Raw genomic sequence first — 21317 nt, 5'->3', positions numbered from 1 at the left:
ACCTGGTTATGGCTGCTCTCCCAGGCCCCTAGGGTGAGAAAGTCGAGGCGTGACCCCCCAAAACTTCTCAGTGGAGCTGAGAGCGGGAGGAGACAAGTGTTGGTCCTTGGTGGGGTGGGTTCTTCTGAAGGGTTCCCGGCACCATTTGACCCTCTTGTTCTTCTCTGTGCGATACCAGAGCTCACTGAGACTCAATGGAGAGTCTTGCTGCAGATCAACAGATCTGAAATCCCCGAGAACCAGGTCTAAGTGCTAGTCCTGCTTTGGGACAGTGTCTCTCAGGCAGGAAACTGCCGAGTCTGTGCGAGCGGTGAGGCTCCCTCGCTAACAGCTGAGATCAGTGAGAGCTGTGTGAAGCGCCGGGACCCAGGGGTGTGTGAACAGGGGGGCACAACGCCCCAGGACTTTTAGAAATGGGAGGGCTCTGCCTTACCACTTTGTAATGACCATAAGGGCGAGGGAGGGTGGGGAGTGGGCGGAGAGCAGTGATCGGGAGGCGGGGTCTTGGGGGGAAGAGTCAGCGCAGGAGTGGGGCCTCGGGGAGAAGGGGTGATGCAGGTGCGTGGCCTCAAGAGGAAGGGATGGGGCTACTGTTCGGGCTCTGGTGGCCGCTACTTTTAGGGAGCCTGCACCGCTCTTAGTGGGACTGCAAGACATCCCAGAGGAGAGAGGGTGGCCAGCAGAGCAGTGACAGGGTGGAACGGCAAGTGACCGGCAATGTGGGCAGACAGGGGAGGGAGAAAGGGGCTTTCCCCCTAGGAGGTGAGAGGTGATCTCTGGGTTTTCATTGACCCAGGACAGCAGCTGGGAGTGAGGTGCAGTGAAGGGAGGGGCACTTCCAAAGAGCTTTTGGTCTCTGGATTTCAGAGCCCGAGGCAAAAGGACACTGCCCAGCGTACTGTGGGCGGGTGTTTTGCTCATAGTGTCGTGTTATGAATCCTGATTGTGGTGTTTTCCAAAGTTAAGACAAGGTGATTTTCCTCCTTTTTATTAAAGTTTCTTTTCTCCACTCAGTGCTGGTGAGTGAGGAAAGTATGGCCTCTTAGAGGCACCCAGTGGCCCTGGTTAGTTTCCCCAGATTACTGGGTGGGGGCTTAAGCGGATTGTGTGTTGTACTGTTGAAGAGGAGCCCCAAGCACCCGAACAGGGAATTGTAACTTCAGCCTTCAGATTAAGAGCCAGATGAGGGAAGAGCATCTTCGCAAGCAGGCTGGCTAACCTAGTGAGGAGGGCTTTAAACGAGGTTCACCAGGGGAAGGAGACCAAAGCCCTGAGGTAAGTGGGGAAGTGGGATACCGGGAGGAAGCAGGAGCAGGAGCGCGCGAGAGGGGAGGGCTCCTGCCTCATACTGAGAAAGAGGGGCGATCAGCGGGTTATCTCAAGTGCCTATACACAAATGCAAGAAGCCTGGGAAACAAGCAGGGAGAACTGGAAGTCCTGGCACTGTCAAGGAATTAGGATGTGATTGGAATAACAGAGACTTGGTGGGATAACTCAGATGACTGGAGTACTGTCATAAATGGATATAAACTGTTCAGGAAGGACAGGCAGGGCAGAAAAGGTAGGGGAGTTGCACTGTATGTAAGAGAGCAGTATGACTGCTCAGAGCTGAAGTATGAAACTGCAGAAAAACCTGAGAGTCTCTGGATTAAGTTTAGAAGTGTGAGCAACAAGGGTGATGTTGTCGTGGGAGTCTGCTATAGACCACCGGACCAGGGGGATGAGGTGGACGAGGCTTTCTTGCAGCAACTCACGGAAGTTACTAGATCGCAGGCCCTGGTTCTCATGGGAGACATCAGTCACCCTGATATCTGCTGGGAGAGCAATACAGCGGTGCACAGACAATCCAGGGAGTTTTTGGAAAGTGTAGGGGACAATTTCCTGGTGCAAGTGCTGGAGGAACCAACTAGGGGCAGAGCTCTTCTTGACCTGCTGTTCACAAACCGGGAAGAATTAGTAGGGGAAGCAAAAGTGGATGGGAACCTGAGAGGCAGTGACCGTGAGATGGTTGAGTTCAGGATCCTGACACAGGGAAGAAAGGAGAGAAGCAGAATACGGACCCTGGACTTCAGAAAAGCAGACTTTGACTCCCTCAGGGAACTGATGGGCAGGATCCCTTGGGAGAATAACATGACGGGGAAAGGAGTCCAGGAGAGTTGGCTGTATTTTAAAGAATCCTTATTGAGGTTACAGGGACAAACCATCCCGATGTGCAGAAAGAATAGTAAGTATGGAAGCTTGGCTTAACAGTGAAATCCTTGCTGATCTTAAACTCAAAAAAGAAGCTTATAAGAAGTGAAAGATTGGACAAATGACCAGAGAAGAGTATAAAGGTATTGCTCGGGCATGCAGGAGTGAAATCAGGAAGGCCAAATCACACCTGGAGGTGCAGCTAGCAAGAGATGTTAAGAGTAACAAGAAGGGTTTCTTCAGGTATGTTAGCAACAAGAAGAAAGTCAAGGAAAGTGTGGGCTCCTTACTGAATGAGGGAGGCAACCTAGTGACAGAGGATGTGGAAAAAGCTATTGTACTCAATGCTTTTTTTGCCTCTGTCTTCATGAACAAGGTCAGCTCCCAGACTACTGCACTGGGCAGCACAGCATGGGGAGGAGGTGACCAGCCCTCTGTGGAGAAAGAAGTGGTTCGGGACTATTTAGAAAAGCTGGACGAGCACAAGTCCATGGGGCTGGATGCGCTGCATCCGAGAGTGCTAAAGGAGTTGGCGGATATGATTGCAGAGCCATTGGCCATTATCTTTGAAAACTCATGGTGATCAGGGGAAGTCCCAGACAACTAGAAAAAGGTGAATGTAGTGTCCATCATTAAAAAAGGGAAGAAGGAGGATCCTGGGAACTACAGACCAGTCAGCCTCACCTCAGTTCCTGGAAAAATCATGGAGCAGGTCCTCAAGGAATCAATTCTGAAGCACTTAGAGGAGAGGAAAGTGATCAGGAACAGTCAGCATGGATTCACCAAGGGCAAGTCATGCCTGACTAATCTAATTGCCTTCTATGACGAGATAACTGGCTCTGTGGATGAGGGGAAAGCAGTGGACGTGTTGTTACTTGACTTTAGCAAAGCTTTTGACAGGGTCTCCCACAGTATTCTTGCCAACAAGTTAAAGAAGTATGGGTGGATGAATGGACTATAAGGTGGATAGAAAGCTGGCTAGATTGTCGGGCTCAACGGGTAGTGATCAATGGCTCCATGTCTAGTTGGCAGCTGGTATCAAGTGGAGTGCCCCCAGGGTCGGTCCTGGGGCCAGTTTTGTTCAATATCTTAATAAATGATCTGGAGGATGGTGTGGATTGCACCCTCAGCAAGTTTGCAGATGACACTAAACTGGGAGGAGAGGTAGATACGCTGGAGGGTAGGGGTAGGATACAGAGGGCCCTAGACAAATTGGAGGATTGGGCCAAAAGAAATCTGATGAGGTTCAACAAGGACAAGTGCAGGGTGCTGCACTTAGGACGGAAGAATCCCATGCACCGCTACAGACTAGGGACCGAATGGCTCGGCAGCAGTTCTGCAGAAAAGGACCTAGGGGTTACAGTGGACGAGAAGCTGGATATGAGTCAACAGTGTGCCCTTCTTGCCAAGAAGGCCAATGGCATTTTGGGATGTATAAGTAGGGGCATTGCCAGCAGATCAAGGGACGTGATCGTTCCCCTCTATTTGACATTGGTGAGGCCTCATCTGGAGTACTGTGTCCAGTTTTGGGCCCCACACTACAAGAAGGATGTGGAAAAAGTGGAAGGAGTCCAGCGGAGGGCAACAAAAATGATTTGGGGACTGGAACACATGACTTATGAGGAGAGGCTGAGGGAACTGGGATTGTTTAGTCTGAGGAAGAGAAGAATGAGGGGGGATTTGATAGCTGCTTTCAACTACCTGAAAGGGGGTTCCAAAGAGGATGGATCTAGACTCTTCCCAGTGATAGCGGATGACAGAACAAGGAGTAATGGTCTCAAGTTGCAGTGGGGGAGGTTTAGGTTGGATATTAGGAAAAACCTTTTCACTAGGAGGGTGGTGAAACACTGGAATGCGTTACCTAGGGAGTTGGTGGTGGAATCTCCTTCTTTCGAAGTTTTTAAGGTCAGGCTTGACAAAGCCCTGGCTGGGATGATTTAGTTGGGGATTGGTCCTGCTTTGAGCAGGGGGTTGGACTAGATGACCTCCTGAGGTCCCTTCCAACCCTGATATTCTGTGATTCTATGATTCTATGCGCAGCCAGCTGAACTAGCCAAGCCGCCTAAATGTATTCACCCGTCCACCACAAGAGCAAGCCCTGGGTGCTTCTCAGAAGCTGGGGAAAAGCCTCTTGGGGAAATATCTCCTGTGCCACCGCCAAAAGGACCCCTTGAGTGGGAACGGTCAGAGGCCTCACTGGGGGGGCTGGCCATGCTTTCCTACCACCTTGTGATGCTGGCCGCAGAGAGAATGCTGGTCTGTGGGTGGCCTTCAGTGGGGGTTCGGCATGCCAGGGAGCAGGGAGCAGGCTGTCTGTCTGTCTCTGTGGCTGTCTGCTGGCCACACATAGGCATGTTCCTCCTCTCCTCTTGCCCCACCCACAGTTGCTCTGTGCCTTTTAAGCCTTCCCTTGGAGCTGTCAGCACCAGCCGCCTCTGTTCTAGGTGCCCAGAGGAGGAGAGGTGCGCTGGGCTCCAGCCTGGGACTCTTCCTCCCTCCTGCCTAGCCCTGACTATGAAGCCTGTCCCTGGCATTCCTTTATTCAAGCGCCATGTGGGCAAGAGGAAGAGTTTGGCAACTGCAGGTAGAAGGACCAAACTTGTGAGCATCAGGTGAAGCAGTGAGAAACACAATGTTCAGGTGTCTCTAGCCAGACTGTTAAGTTCCAGGGCCCTAACCTATGATGGCCAGACCCTTGAACCAGCTGGACCAAAGACCTATCTCCAGTGGGCATCAGTCGCCCAGGAAGAGGGAAAAAATTCACTCTGATTCACGGAAACCAAGCACCCTAAACTCTAAGGCTTTGCAGCAAACCAACATAGCCCCAGGAGGTCCCACTGGGATTTGAACTCAGATCGCAGGATTCAGAATTTTGCGGGCTGACCATTACACCATGGGACCTGCTAGCATTTCCATTTCTGGACCCCTGTGACTCTCAGCTGGCTGGCTAGCACTCTGCACTTATTGCTTCCCTCCGGCTGCTTCCTCTTGCAGGACTCTCTCTCCTCCATCAACTGTAGCCCTGCACTACCGGATCTGCGGGTCCTGCCCTGAGTCCCTGCATCCCCCTGCTTTGTCTCCATTCCCTGCAGGCCGCAGAAATGTCTGGGGAGGCCGCCCCTCCCCTCACTTGGTGATCCTGCTCAAATCGTCCAGCTGCAGCCTCATCTCCTGGAACTCGGCCAGATGTCACTGGATCCAATTGTACAGCAGCCCGCAGCCTCCCCCTGGGTCTGCCCCACCTGGTTACTCCTTACAGGCTGACCTGACCCCCCTTCCAGCCCCAGATTCCCCCCTAATCATCCTACTGGCACTCAGAGCCACAGACATGGAGGTGCTGGAGGAGGGAGGTGTGACTCTAGGGTGGGGTTCTTCTCTAAAGATGGCTGGCAGAAAGGTGGTGCTCAGCTCTGTCAGTGACCTGCCCCGTTGCCTCGCTGCCAGGGGATGCAGACAGTTCTGTAAAGTGCATAAAGGGAGTATTTGATTCCAAGTGAATGTGAGGAATGTGCAATTATGAGAGGGAATTTCCATCCCTCCTTCACTTATGCAGCAGGGCCCCAGTGGCCTAATGGATAAGGCATTGGCTTTCTAAGCCAGAGATTGTAGGTTCAAGTCCCATCTGGGGTGAAAAGCTGCTTTCTTCTTCTATATTGCAAGGAAACCTTGGTCTTATTTTCACCAAGGAAGCTGGGAGATGTTGGAACACAAAGTACTGGATCTTGGGAACAATCCCCCACAAATGTCATCTTCCACTCGACAAACGCTTTTTAAACCCATCAGTTGCAAACAGTTAATACTAGTGTTTGTCTGAGAACAGAGTGAAGGGGAGTGTTTACTCCAACGTGTCAATGAACGAAACAGATGGAAAGAGCAAGGCCGTTCTGAAAGAGAACGGATCTGTCTGGAGACAAAGCAGAGCCTGAGGATGAGCAATGGTGTGAAAAGAAGAGGTTCAAATGTGTGTTAGATGTTAGTTAGGTTGGTCTGGCAAATTTAAAGAAAATACCAATGCCCTTAGCATGATGCGGACACTGGCTGTTTCTGACCTTTTACTGAGAGTTCATTGAGAAATATTTTCCTTAATTATGTTATGGAATAAAGGGTGTCTTGCCCTTCGAGACAACATGGCTACATGGCATGGGGCCAATGCGCACCTTCCAGTCAACTGCTAGAGAAAACAACAGCAACACAGGCAGGGATGGCAGCAGGGCAGGCTGCAGCTCCAGGAAGATGGTGGCACCAGGTCTCATCAATGGGGAGGTGGCCACCCCAGCATGCACATGGCTGAGCCAGCAAGTGTGGTGTGTGCTGCAGCGTGCTGCTACTCACTTTTGCAACCGTGTAGCCCTGAGGACACTCAAGTATCTGGGTAGTATCAGATCTCTGGACGGGCTCACAGAGCAGCTCAGCCTCGCTTGGCAGAGATTGGCCAGACCCCAGGAAGAGGAGGGCGTGCACTCAGGCCCTGTAAGGGGGTTCACTCACCAGCGTGGCGCCTCCCGCTGTTTGTCTCAGGGATTAGCTCACTCAGCTGGAGTTCCCTCTCCTGGTGGTGCCTTGTCCATCGTTGTCACCGCTTGCAGACCCACCTCAGTCCAAGTACAGCGCATCCTCTTTATGACTCGGCCATCCGGCCGTGCCATGATCTGTGCTCCTTCCTTCCAGGGTGATGGGGCAGGGGGTGGGTATCTCCAAATCCAGCCATGTCCCCAGTGGTGAGTGGCAGGGAACCAGGCCCACAGTACTTTGGGTTCCAGCCCAGGGATCCTGTAGAAACAGCTTCTGCTTCCTCTCCTTAACTGCCTCCACCAGTGCTGCTTCAATTCCCGGGGCTGCTCTCCCGCAGTCCCAGCATGTTGTTCGCCCTCTTCTCAGGGTCTCAAGCCTGCAAGTCCCAGCAACCAGCCAGGAGCTCTCTCTAGCTTCCCCTGGTCCCTGCTAGCAGCTGCCCTGCCAGAGGTGCTGTGACCCTATGCCCCATATTCTTCAGAGAGACATTGTTATGATATACATATGGCATTACTAACATGTGTTTTATGCAAGATGGGTCATGTGAGATATCACTGGAAAGGTTAGACTGTTCTTGAACTCAAGATTTAGGCGCACTAAGTCCAGAGTCAGCATGGCTGTACTTGGGTTCAGGATTGCGTGGTCTAACGGCTTGAGTCAATATGGCACCGTGAAGTACAGGGATGAATGACCTAATGGCCAGTGTCAATATGGCCACCCTTTGGTTCAAGGTTGCAAGGCCTAATTGCCAGATCCAGGGGCCACTTTGGAAGGGCCCAGCTAACTCCACCGGGTCCCAGCCCAAGGCCCGCTCAAGTTAAGTGCATTTGCCACCCAGCCAGCCGAGATCCTACCGCGACATGCTGCCCTTACCCGGGTATGAGACACCACTCACTCCGCCTCCCTGGGCCACTTTCTGCCTTATTCCCTGAAGCTGTCATACAAATATCATCGGGATCTCTGGGTTCCCTGGCACTGGCAGCTCCGTGGAACTTTGTACATCCAACAAACAATTTTTTAGTGTAGACAAGGCCTCAATGTGCCTCGTTTTTTTAACCATTCCTCAGAGATCAGGTTTTTTTAAACCTTGTATCATTTTTCTTGCCTTGCTATGTCTGAAAGGAGACTAGCTCCAAATCTGCGCTTTTCAATCTTTTCCAAGATGTCTTTATTAACGATGAATAAAACTGACTCTGTAATAAGTGAGTCCCTTACCATTATTATATGTCGCAGTACTGAGCATCTAATACTCAATGGATTGACTCAGTTCCAGGGTGAGGGGAGGACCTGTAGCTCTGGATCTCTGCGAGAGGATCTGGACTGGACTCTGATGTTATTTTTAATGACAGTTATTACAGTGGTGCCTAGAGATCAACCCAGCATGCAGTGCCATTGTGCCAGGGGCTGTACAAACACTGTAGCACACAGTCCCTGCCCCAAAGAGCTGTCAGTCTCCATAGAGAAGCCAGCCCCAGGGTCTATAATAGACATCTCCAGTAGAATACAGACAATAGCCAGGGCCCCAGCTCAGACTCTGAGTGCCCCCCCGGACCCTCTGGCAAGGGGCATGCAGAGTGCGAGTGCGCACTGGGTGTCAAGGGGAAATGGTGGAAGATACAAGACAGCGGAGGGGATTCACATCTGCAGACCTACCTGGCAGACCCAGCCAGCACTTCACCGTTCCCCATCCCAACCAGGGAACAACTCCTCTGGGTGGAAAACCTCACAACCCCTACGGCGGCAGCTAGCAAAATGATTCACGGCATGGTTTGGCTTCAGTGGATGTTGGCAGCAGAACCAAAGCTCATTAACACTATCTGTGAACTTGTATCTCTAAAGCTGTACAAAATCACCAGGACTTTCTAGTAAAATATTGTCCTTTTCCTTTGCGATGAGCATGTCACTGGCAGAGGACAGCCTGGAGATCTTCTGAAATCTAACCCGTTGGAAGAGCTGGCGTGCTCAGTGCTCACCCCAAGCATTCAGGCGTGTGGAGCGGGACACCGGCGCGTGCCATGGCAAGTGCACTAGTCATTACTGCTCCAGGTGCCCATATTTACAATTTCTATAGGTTCCAACGTTCAGACAATGCTCTGTTCTAACAACGTCTCATGCCTGTTTAAAGAACAGAAAGGTTCTATCCTGAGAGTCCCTGGCAAAACTAGTCTGTCCTCATGAACACTGACTCCTCCTGCAAAACGACTCACACACCCACTGCCCTCGGGCAATGGTCCAGGTAGAGTGTCTCTGAACATGCAAGTGACTGCAAACGCCGCATCTCTGACACACCTGGGGCTGCCTGCAGTTAACAGGTATCGAATGGCATTTTCTCTTATGGCTGCTAAAGACACTCAAACACAAGCCTGCTATGCGTAAAGTGTTGATGATCTAGGCTGAGATTTTCAAAGGCAATTTGGCTAAATGGATCCAAAGTCCCACTGGATGTGGACAGTGAACTCCCAGAGGCTCCTGCAGATTTCCTTACACCAGCACTCATTCACTTTTCTTCTATTTACATAGCCCATTCCCATGTGTTCCTGGGAGCCCCTGACAACCAGAATGGGACATCAATGCATGGTTCGATTTCTAAAACAGTTGTGATACCAACTCTCTAATACAGGGGCTACTCCAAAGTGGGCCAGTGAGATTCCCCTGGCTATCCCTTGGCTCGGACGGGGCAGGCCAGCCATGCTGGACTGTTTGGGGTTCCCTGCGTACATGAAAGGAGGAAAGCAGGCATTCTGTGCCACACGTGATCAATCACAGCTTTTATACCTGTCTCCCGTAGAAGCCAAATTCCATGGTAATTAGAGATATGCCAGGTGGTGGCAAAGATTTTTCTCATGCTTTACAACACCTGGCAACATGAAATATTCCGAATAATCTCCATCAGCTCTTGTTTCACATGTAGCCAGCGACAGGGGTTGGCCTAAGGCCCAGGGGCAAAGGGGGAGTTTATTTCCCTGTGTTGGGGTGGAGTGAAACGACTGGACGCAGCCCCTCTCACCAGGGCTGAAGAGAGCAGTTCTGAGCAGGGGGCAGCGCAGCAAGTGACACCGAGGCCGACTGATTCCACGGCAGAATTTGGCAAACCACCCCCGAGTGCGGAAGCAGCTACAGAGCCAACAGGCTCAACCAGATGGAGGTTCGGGTCACCAAAAGCTCCCCTCTCTGCTGGGAGCTTTGGGTCCTGCCACCAGCTGGGGCACCAAGTCCCAGGGCCTCTGGCTCTTCACCAGAACTGAACTTGGAGGGTCACCCGTGGGGGTGAAAGGGACATTCGGTCGTTGGCCTGACACTGCTAAAACGTGTCCATCCTTGTGGGCACCTGTCTTCTTTTAAACGTGCATAAAACAGATTGAAAGTGGGGCTGGCGCCTTGTACACCCGCTCACAGCTCAGGCTGAGTAGACGCTGCTCAGGCAGCTTGTAAGGAGCATCTGTGGATGGCACCTGCCAGGAAGCATATGCGTTAGTTGCACGGTCACACACTTTCCCACGGGATCCCGGCCTCATCCAGTGCACAGAATGGATAGTGCTGTGAGGACAAATCAAGCTGTGGACTGAAAGAGGCTGTCGTCTGTAGGACCCCAGCCTCATGTGCTGCAGAAGTTGGAAAGTGTGCAATGAAGGAGGCAGAGAATTTCAGGAGGAGAAAGGCTGGTCCCATGGTTTAGACAGATGAATGCTGCCCTGGTAAACTGGATTTTCTCCCTGCCTCTGCCCCAGAGTTCTTGTGTTATGTTTGGCAAGTCATGTAAACCAAGCCGCTGTGTTCATTTTCTGGATACCCAATTTCCTCCATTAGAAGGAGTTATGCAGCTGGAGGGAAAGCAGGACAAAGTGTAGCAGCTATACGGGCATCTATATGGGTAGAAATATTGGGGGGAAAGAATTAAATGTTTGATCACGTAACATTATTGTATTAATATTTAGTTACCTCAGAACTAAAGTGTCTGGCAAGGTATTCACAATTTCCAAGCTGAAGTGGGGAAGGCTTCACAGCCCTCAAATGGCATCCCCCTAGTTATAAAAATGAAAGAAAGACATTGAAGCTGTATCTTAAAATGCACGGAGCATGAAAGAAATGGTGCCTCTGGACCCCACAGATCAGCAACTGAGAATTAGATGTGAGCAAACCAAAACTCACTCACTCAGCGATCTAATCTATCTGTCTACCTAATCTGATTGTTTTATGGCCATGTGCATTTATTTGTCTGTTTTAGGGCTGGTCTACACTTAAAAATCAGATTGACCTAGCTATGTCTTAGGGGGGCGGGGGGGAATTCACCCACCCAAGTGCCATAGCTAAGCCGACCTAACCCCTGGTGTAGACATGGTGAGGGGTGACAGCAGAATTCTTCTGTCAACGTAGCTACCGCCACTTGGAGAAGTGGATTCCCACCATTGCGGTAACCCCCATCTCTCAATGCAGGAAGTGTCTACACTCTAGCGCTACAGCTGCAGCGATATGTCGCTGTGTTGTTGTCGCACCCATAGCATAGCCAGGCCCTGAGGATGTTGGTCTCTTTGAATAAGTGACACCCCAAGAGGAGCCCCTGTCGCTTTGGAGTCACTGTTACTTTCCCGAGATCAGGTTCTGTCAGTGATGTGACCCCAATAGAAAGGCTTTTGAGGACAACAGATGATCCCAGCTTTTTTGAAGTCTTCAAAGCCCACTGGGACAATCCTCTTCACTTCACCGGTCATGATGCTGGGAGCCCCGGGGGCCTGCTTGTCCATCCACTTGCTGCACATGGGCAAAGAGGTCAGAAACTAAAAAAACCCGGCTGAGGAACCTTTCTGCCTGGTGTAGAGCCAGACTTCCAGGCTTGGGAGTTCTGCTTTGATTCCTTCATTTCAAACACCAAATGCAGATTTGCTCATGCTGGGGGGAGCTTGCAAAATACCATGGATGGAAAGAATCTTTTGTAAGTCCTACAAGGACAACAGCACGGCTCTTAGCCCCTTTTGCTGAGAGTCCCCGAAGTTACACCGTGTGCTGTTGCAGCCCATTCTAGGGACCCCAGGGGACTGTTCAGTTTTACATACAACCATGTGCAACCATGAGCTGCCTGAACTCTCCAGCAGCCTGGGAGGCCTGTGCTACCTGCCCAGACCTGGCAGAATTGGCAGCAGAGAGGAATTGTTGTGCCCAGGCACGGAGAAGATGGTTTGTTTCCAACACGAGCACGGCAGCGCAGGGACTGACAGCAGCATGCTGTGCCTGCAAGGGGGTGTGGGGCGAGTGCTTTGAAGTCAGCTCATTATATATCCAGTTGCACGCGCTAAATAAATTCTATCCAGTGCAGCTCAAGGAGCAGACCCTACCTAGGAGGCTGGCCAAAGCGTGCCGGGCAATACGCGGCTGGAGAACTTTTCTCTCCTAGAGACCCTGCCTCTCTTGTTACCTTCCTGCTCCAGGCCAACAGCACTTTTTATTCTGCACCAAGGCAACTCTATGCCATGGGTGGGAACAGGCCCAGAGCCGCCCCCTGCCCACTTTGCATTGCTCTAAAGAGAGAGGATTCCCACCTGGGGCCCAAGCAGCCAGTCCCCTTTGTGCGGAGCCTGGAACGAGGTCACTTGGGAGCGACTGCTCTTGCTGGGCCACCTCTTCCCCTGCCGTGTGGAGCAGGTCTGACAGGGACGTGTTTCCAGGGCAGACGGTGACTTTTGGTTGCCACACTGAACATTTTCATTGCAAACCCAAAAGGTTCTGGGTGGAAAGTTTTCAATTTGGAGTTTTCCATTTTTTTCTGTAAAAACCGAACGTTTGTGTGGAAAGCATTTAACGGAAAATGAACTTTTCCATCAAAAATAGCTTCTACAGAAAAATGTTGATGGGTCCTATTGACGTGGGCTAAATCCGCTTTCACTGCCCCAGTCAATGGTGCGGCATGCGCACTCCCGGGCCTGTCCCTCCGGCAGAGCTCATATGGGGAGGGGGAGGAATTGGGTGCCCCACATCATCTCTGCCATAGCTGTATCTCCGGCTGAGGCCTCTGGGGACCCCGGCTTGTCGGGCTTCCAGCTGAACCCAGATAGGCAGCTGCCAGGCTGCTAGGCAGGCTCCCATTCTCGGCTCACCTCCGACTGCTCTAAGGACTGGAAAGCCAGGAGCAGGGGCTGCCCTGCGGGCTGCTGGCGGGTTTGGACCTGTGAGGGAGACACAGTGTGTGTGTCGGCTTCACTTGCATCGCCAGCACCAGCCATTGTCCCCATTTCCCAGCCTGGAGCCAAAGCCAGTTTCGCCAGGAAACCCCCGTTCAGAGCTGCAGTGCTCCTTTGGGGAGCCTGGCCAGGCCGTCTCTCCCTGGAGCCCATCGGTTAGTTCTCTCGGGCCCATGTGTGTGCGGTGCCCCCCGTGCACATAGGGTAACCCTACATCGGTTGGGACGCCCTTGGTCCCAATATCGGGGCCGTCCGGACCGCAGCCGCGGCGCCATCGCTCACTGCTTCCTGGGGCAGCTCTCGGTGCCCGCCCGCCGGCAGGAGAGCCGCGTGCTGCAGGGGCGGGGCATGCAGGCCCCGGGACTGGGCAGAGAGCCCTCCGCCCCCCGCACCCGACCCCCCCGACCTGACCTGTGACCCTTGGTGCCAGAGGGACCAGCCTGCCAGATGGTTCCCGGGACGGGAGCCACCCCATGTAAGCACCGCTGGGACTCCCCACCTCGCCCCCCGGCTGGTCCCTCTGGCTCTTAGGGTCAGGGCAGGGGGCAAAGGGGCCTCTGTGCGCTGCCGGCACATGCAAGCCCCACTCGGCGGCTCTGGTGGCTCCCGTTGGTGCTTTCCCAGCCAGTGGGAGCCACGGAGCTCGCACTTGTAGCGGGGGCAGCACGTGGAGAGTCTGGAGACCCCCCCCTCGCCGCTCTGACCCTAGGGGCCAGAGACCGCCCGGCAGGGCTGGTGAGTGCGGCCAGGGAAGGGGGCAGGGTGTGAAGGTGTGTGTGGGGTGCTGGGCTGTGAGGGTGGGGAGGGCAGTGGGGAGGTTTGTGTGTTTTGGGGTGCTAGGCAGTGGGGGCCTGTTGGGGGGTGCTGGGCAGTGGGGGAGAGCTGTGTGTGTCAGGGCACTGGGCAGTGGGGTCTGTGGGGGACATTGTGTAGTTGTGGTGATGGAGCTGTGGGGAAGGGCACTGGGAAGGAGGAGAATGTGTGTGTATTGGGAAACGAGCGAGTCGGGGGTTCTGGGTGGGGTGCTGGGCAGCTGTGGTGGGGCCGTGGGCAGGGGGGCGCTGGGCGGGGTGTGTGTGTGCGCAGCACTGTGCGTTTGTGGTGGAAGGGTTGTAGGGGGGCTCTGGGCATAGTGGATCCAGGGGCGCTGGGCAGGGGAGCTGTGTGGCGCAGCGTGGGCCCACCCCCAGCAGGAAGGGGCACGCTGGTAGCACAGGGCCCAGCAGACCAGTGTGCCCCCTGGCTCCGGTCGGGGCTGTGCACCTGTGTCTGTCTCTCTCCCCCCCCGACCCGGTCGCCCAAAGTGTCCTGATATTTCACTCTTGTGAGCTGGTCACCCTAAGTGCGCTTGCTGCACGTCTGCCGGGAGAGCTCAGGAGCGAAAGCTGGGGCTGCCGAGAGCTGGGTGCCCCCATCCTGTGGAGAGGCTGGATGGACGTGGCGGGGGGAGGCCAGAGGGATCCTCGCTGTACAGCTACCAGGACAGTCAGATGGACCTTTTCCCTCTCTCTTCGGGGGGCAGAATGGATCCCTCTTCTCCAGCCAGCTGGGCTGCCGCCTTCCCCTCTGCCATGCGTTCATCAGGGAAACCAATGACTTCTGCGTGACGACCAGTGCTTGGGGCATAGATACCAGATGTGGCAGCTGGATCCCACCCCAGGCCAGGATGTGTGTGTTAAAAGGCCCCATCGTTGCAGTGGGCAGCATGCCAAGGGTATGAGTTGGCTCAGTCTGGTTACCTAATGGATCCGGCCACGGTACCCCCCCATCCCAGGGCAGTCCCATCAGAGAGCCTGAGAACCAGGATTCCTGGTGTGACATTCCCCTCCTGCAACAACAGGGGGTGGAGCAGGGGGGAGTCGGGGTGCGGCCAGGGGCAGAGGGGGGTCGAGCACCCACCGGCGCCAGCAGAAGTCGGCGCCTATGCCATCTTCAGGTGGGTTGGAATCATCAGCCTTTCAGCTACCAGCCAAAGTTGATAACCACAGACTCAGGTAACTGCCCACTTCCCAGGTTTGTTTCGGCAGCACCTACAGGGGTGCAACTGGCGAGAGCAGGGGGGATGCACTGCTGGGGTTGTGAGTCCAGGCCTCGCCCACAGCATCAGTGTTCATGAGCCATGTCACTCCCCCCACTGACTTTCTCTCATTCACCTAGAAAGTGCCATACGAGGGTGATGCAGCCTGGAGCCGAGGGGGTGGCGGCAGCTGCTGTTCCCACTCCTCGGGGACAGGCCTGTCAGCCAACAGCTCAGGGCGTCGGGTTCCTCCGGTGGGAGTGTGGAGCAGCCGTTCGCTTTCCTGTTCACACTCGTCTGCGGTATGAAAATCAGGGAGGGGAGGCAGAAGCCCCACTTCCCTCCCTAAATGACGTCCAGTAGGGGAAGCCAGGACAACAGGGTGGGGTGGCAAGCGGTGGCCAGACTCTCGCCACCAGGGTCTAGTCTAGCTCAGGATCCAGCTCAACTTCCTCCATGGGCAACTGGCCCCCAGTCTGCTTCGGCCACCAGGTCAAGCTAGGAACTAAGGCAGGAATGGGGTGAGGAAGCAAGTCAAGCTGAGCAAGGCAGGCAAAAGCAAGTAATCCCCAGTCACTGCTCTGCTCGTGCCCCTCACTCCCAACCCGCAGCCCCTACTGTCCCAGCCTTGGGATCTCCAGTCACTGCTCTGCTGGTGCCCCTCACTCCCGACCCGCAGGCTCTGTTATCCCAGCCCTGTCCCCTGCAACTGTTCAGTACCTCTCCTTCCTTGTCTGGGCACAATCCTTTCCTCTGGTACAGTCCTTGTTAGTTCCAGCAGGCATCTTAGGTGAATAGCAGGGGCTTTCTCATGACTGGGACCCCCCTTGTTCTGCTCCACCCCTTTTATAGCTTTGGCCCAAGGCGGGACCCCTTTATCTCTCTGGATCCCCACCCCTCCTTCAAAATGGAAAAGCACCAGGTTGAAGATGGATTCCAGTATCCTGTTACAGGGTCACATGTTCTGTGAGCCCCCTTGTCTCCATTCTTCCAGGGCTAGCCCGCACCAAGTGAACAGAGCCACTTACAACCAATTGTCCCAGTCAATGGGAGCCATCAAGCTTCCAAACCATCATCAACGGCCCACACTGTCCATAATTACAACAGGACTTCAGAGTCCTACTTCATATTTCTAGCTTCAGACACAAGAATGATACATGTACAAGAATGATACATTTCAGAGTAACAGCCGTGTTAGTCTGTATTCGCAAAAATACCACCCCCCCTGGCCTTCTGGTTAAACTTGGATTTATGCTGGAAGTGGCCCACCTTGATTGTCATGCACATTGTGGGGATAGTGGTCAGTTTGGATGAGCTATTGCCAGCAGGAGAGTGAGTTTGTGTGTGTGGGGGGGGGGGGGTGAGAAAACCTGGATTTGTGCTGGAAATGGCCCACCTTGATTTTCATGCACGTTGTAAGGAGAGTGGTCACTTTGGATAGGCTATTACCAGCAGGAGAGTGAGTTTGTGTGTATGGGGGTGGGGGGGTGAGAAAACCTGTATTTGTGCTGGAAATGGCCTACCTTGATTTTCATGCACGTTGTAAGGAGAGTGGTCACTTTGGATAGGCTATTACCAGCAGGAGAGTGAGTTTGTGTGTGTGGTTTTTGGAGGGGGGTGAGGGGGTGAGAGAACCTGGATTTCTGCAGGAAATGGCCCACCTTGATTATCATATACATTGTGAAGAGAGTGGTCACTTTGGATGGGCTATTACCAGCAAGAGAGTGAGTTTGTCTGTGGGGGGGCGGAGAGTGAGAAAACCTGGATTTGTGCTGGAAATGGCCCATCTTGACGATCACTTTAGATAAGCTATTACCAGCAGGAGAGTGGGGTGGGAGGAGGTATTGTTTCATGGTGTCTGTGTATATAATAATGATATTCTGCAATTTCCACAGTATGCATCCGATGAAGTGAGCTGTAGCTCACGAAAGCTCATGCTCAGATAAATTGGTTAGTCTCTAAGGTGCCACAAGTACTCCTTTTCTTTTTAAGAATGATACAGATAGGATGACCACACTCAGGAGATAATAAGCCTTGTAATGAGGCCTTACCAGAGACGTTTTAGCATAAAGCATAATCCAGTTACATCATATTCACACTTATAAGCATATTTCCATAAAACATATGGACTGCTATTCAAGCCTAAGCCACAGGGCCTAATAACATCAGCCACACTATCAGAGGCTTGTTCACCTGCACATCTACCAATGTGATATATGCCATCATGTGCCAGCAATGCCCCTCTGCCATGTACATTGGTCAAACTGGACAGTCTCTACGTAAAAGAATAAATGGACACAAATCAGAAGTCAAGAATTATAACACTCATAAACCAGTCGGAGAACACTTCAATCTCTCTGGTCACGCGATTACAGACATGAAAGTTGCGATATTACAACAAAAAAACTTCAATTCCAGACTCCAGCGAGAGACTGTTGAATTGGAATTCATTTGCAAATTGGATACAATTAACTTAGGCTTGAATAGAGACTGGGAGTGGCTAAGTCATTATGCAAGGTAACCTATTTCCCCTTGTTTTTTCCTACTCCCCCTCCCCCGCCACTGTTCCTCAGACGTTCTTGTTAAACCCTGGATTTGCGCTGGAAATGGCCCACCTTGATTATCATACACATTGTAAGGAGAGCGATCCCTTTAGATAAGCTATTACCAGCAGGAGAGTGGGGTGGGGGGAGAGAAAACCCTTTGAAGTGATAAACACCCATTTTTTCATGGTCTGTGTGTATAAAACATCCTCATTGCATTTTCCACTTTATGCATCTGATGAAATGAGCTGTAGCTCACGAAAGCTTATGCTCAAATAAATTGGTTAGTCTCTAAGGTGCCACAAGTCCTCCTTTTCTTTTTGTGGATAAAATTGGTCTCCTCTGTCTGTGGTGCTCGGCGGCCTGGGTCAGTGCTGGCACCTCCCAGTGACAGGTCAGGACAGGAAGGGGGGGGGGGGGTAGAATTTCCCTCCAAAGCTATTTTAGGGTCTGATCCTACAAGCCTCCCACGTACCCAGTGCAGGATGGCTCCAGGCTCCTCACCCAGTCCAGTGTTGGTGTGTACAGCAGAGAATTGGAAGCAGCAAATCGGGGGGTCGTATAAAGAGACTAGAAATACAACAATTTACCTCTGAAAGGAGAAGAAAAGACGACATTACTGAGCTGTGTAACGGGGCAACCTGACCCTCAGAGATTGTGAAGGGAAATCTCAGGGGCTCTGCTCAGCTGGCCCCAGGGCTGTGTCCTCAAGACAGGTCTGTGGGAGAAGGGAAATCGCCAGAGAGAGGAGTGGGGCCCAGTGTGGATTTTTGGGCTGTGGCAGGGAATTTAGGTCCTGAGACTGGAGCCCTAAAGAGGGAGTGGGTGAAAGCTCCCCTCTGCTTTCAGGCTGAAGGAATCCTGGGTTGGTCAGTCTGTCCAGGGGGGGTCACATTGCTCACAGGCAAAGAGAGGAGGAGAACTGCCCCCAGAAGGACACATGCAGATCCTGGAGAAAAAGAAAGAGAAAAGAGACCAGCAGCAGGTGAAGGTGGCTGAGTGGGGGATTCCCTTGTGTGTGTGATGGAGCACTGGGGAAGCTGTGTCCATTCAAACACACTGAGCTTTAATATGGAGGAAGGCCGGACTTCTGTGACTCGGTAAAGGATTTAGGTGTCATAATGGACATACAACTCAGCATGAAATCCTCGTGCGATGCTGTGGCCACCCTTGGATGCACAGACAGGAGAATAGTGACTAGAAATAGGGCACCAGAGATATCTCTGTATACCACCATGGTCAGACCAACACCGGAATCTTCAATACAGTCGTGTTGGCCGCATTTTAAAACGGAGAATGAAAAATTGGACAGGGGGCAGAGAACCCCCCCCCCCAAAAAAAAAAAAAGGAGCTGAAAAGTTGCCTTTCAGTGCGAGACAAGAGCTGAATCTGTTCAGTTTCTCACAAAGAAGACCAAGAGGTCACTTGATGACAGTGCGTAAATCCCCTCACAAAGAGAAACCTGGGTACGAAAGGGCTCTTTAACCAAGCAGCGAAAGGCAGAACAAGAACCAATGGCTGGAAGTTCATGCCAGAGAAACTAACATTAGAAATTTGGGACACATTTGAAATCGGGTGATTAAACATTGGAACAAGGTACCCAGGGCAGTGATGGATTCTCCACTCCACGTGGAGGTGGCAGGAGGGGGCAGGGAGTGCTGAAGCAAGTGCTCTCAGGTGATATAGAAAATGATTTCTCTCCGGTGCTTGGCCGGTGGGCCTTGCTCACATGCTCAGGGTCTCACTGATCTCCATTTTTGGGGGTTAGGAAGGAATTTCCCCCAGGTCAGATTGGCAGGGATGTTGGAGTTTTTGCCGTCCTCTGTGGCAAGAGGCACAAGTCACTTGCCCGGATCAGCTGGGTGTCATGTGTCTGGGGGTCACACTGGATTATTTTGTTGTCTTGACTGGCCTGAAAATCTAGACCTGGATGTTCTGGCTCCAATGTTGCAGTGTTTGACCCGTGGTCACTCCAGCTCCCAGGTGCCTCTTCCTAGTCGAATCCCCAGCCAGTCTTCAGAGGACGGCAGCTGCCGTGCAAGGCAATCGGGGCTGGTGGGAGTGACTCTGGGGCAGTCACTAGCCACAGAAAACAGACCCTCTCCCAACACCCCGACTGCTGGCCCTCAGGTCTCTGGCCGTACAGGAGACGGGCCAGGCCCCCGTGGGAGGAATGAGGGGGATGGACACCCCCAGGATGGGGAGTTGTGTGTTTCAGCCATGTTGGCATGTGGGTCTCACTCAGACCCATGCACTGTACCCACACGCAGAGCCAGTTCAGATTGTAAAACCCCACACCCACAAGGGATGTGTTCATCTCAGCACAAGTTCGGCTTTAACCCGTTAGAAATAACCTTGGAGTTATTGTGGGGTCTCAGGGCCAGAGGACGCCAGACCCCTGAGCTGTCAGTGGAGAGCCAGGTGACCCGTCAGCAAGGCCTTGTGCATGCTGGCCCTGGTGGGGGAGGAGGGGAGGCAAACACATGGCTAAGGGAAAGGGGAAGGTCACACACACAACCGGAGCGCTCACCCCTCCTGCACCCCTGCCCCAGCCTGGAGCCCCGTCTCGCACCCTGAACCCCTCATTTCTGGCCCCACCCCAGAGCCCGCACCCCCCATTAGAGCCCTCACCCCCTCCTGCATCCCACCCCCCTACCCCAGCCCAGTGATAGAGAGGGTGGGGGAGAGCGAGCCACCAAAGGAGGGGGAATGGAGTGAACTGGGGGCAGGACCTGAGGGGAAGGGGCGGGGCTAGGGCGTGCGCTTTTGTGCAGAAAGTTGGTAACCGGACATCAGGTGTAGCATAGATGCTGCCTTTGGTTTTGCCAGTGGGTGCCCCATCCCGGCTCCGCCCTCTCCCCCAAGGCCCCAGCCCCAACTCACCCCACCCCTTTCTGCCCCCTCCCCCTGGTTCCCCTCCCCTGGGGGTCTCCCACTCACTCCTTCCTGCCTCCCCCCAACTGCCAATTTTCAGCCTATTTATGCACTTTTCATGTTCTACTGATTATTGTTATTGGGTTCTTAATGCCATCATTAAAATAGTAACGAACTACGTAAGGACATGATCAGGAGTTACAGGGTTTTTAAATGATTACACTCAGCTCCAGGTGTCTTCACTAACAGCCCAGTGGAAAGACGTGAGGTTCGCTCCACTTCACACCTGCTTGGGGCCTCTTTGGCAGCTGTGGGCCAGTGATGGCTGTGGGAAGGTAGCAGCTGCGAGGGACAAGCCATGGGCAGTCTTTCCCCTCCCCCTGCCCCTCTCTTCTTTCTTCTCCAAGTCTTTGCTCCCCTTCCTGTTGTTTCCCCTTCTTGCTTCCCACCCATGTGCCTTTCCCCATGCCCCCTCCTGGTGGCTCGGTCTAGGGCCTGGCCCACCCACACACTCAAAGCTCAGCGGAGGCTCTGGGTTAGAAGGTCGCCCAGTGGTTCAGTCACAGCCCTGGGGGCTCGGGTGTGCTGGGTTTGGTTCTCTGCTCTGCCACAGACTCCCTGCTTAGCCTTGGAAAGTCACTTCACCTCCGTGTACCCTAGATCCCACCTGGGGCTAATACTGACCCTGCCTCCGAGGCACAATCCAGTCATGGCTGTGTGATGAGGGGGAAACGGAGACACCAAGGTGGGTAGATTGGGGCTGAATTTCTCCACAGGCTGAGAGTGAGAGCCAGCCCCTCACAGGGGGAATGCACAGGGGGGAACGGGAGATAGGGGCTCAGGCCAGCTCTGCACAGGGGGGAGTCGGGGCTTCAGCCCTGCAGCTTCTGCTACTCGGGCAGCTGGGGGCTTCAGCGCCGCATCTCCTGTCGGGGTCGGGGCTCCCCCCCCCCCGGAAACTGCCCTGCCCCCACCCGCCCTAGGCGAGCTGGGCTCCCTTGGTCACCT

General features: G+C 53.3%; 1 non-coding gene across 1 annotated transcript; it reads left to right on the top strand.

Annotated features, from left to right (window-relative positions):
• Positions 1-5747: 5747 nt before the first annotated feature.
• On the top strand, positions 5748-5820 carry TRNAR-UCU. The gene has a single exon. It is a non-coding gene; the product is annotated as a tRNA-Arg (tRNA).
• Positions 5821-21317: the final 15497 nt, after the last annotated feature.

The sequence above is a fragment of the Chelonia mydas genome, chromosome 22 (assembly GCF_015237465.2).
Source record: "Chelonia mydas isolate rCheMyd1 chromosome 22, rCheMyd1.pri.v2, whole genome shotgun sequence".
NCBI lineage: Eukaryota > Metazoa > Chordata > Testudines > Cheloniidae > Chelonia > Chelonia mydas.
Note: the sequence above shows the minus strand (reverse complement) of the source record. Positions and strands in the feature narration are given on the sequence as shown.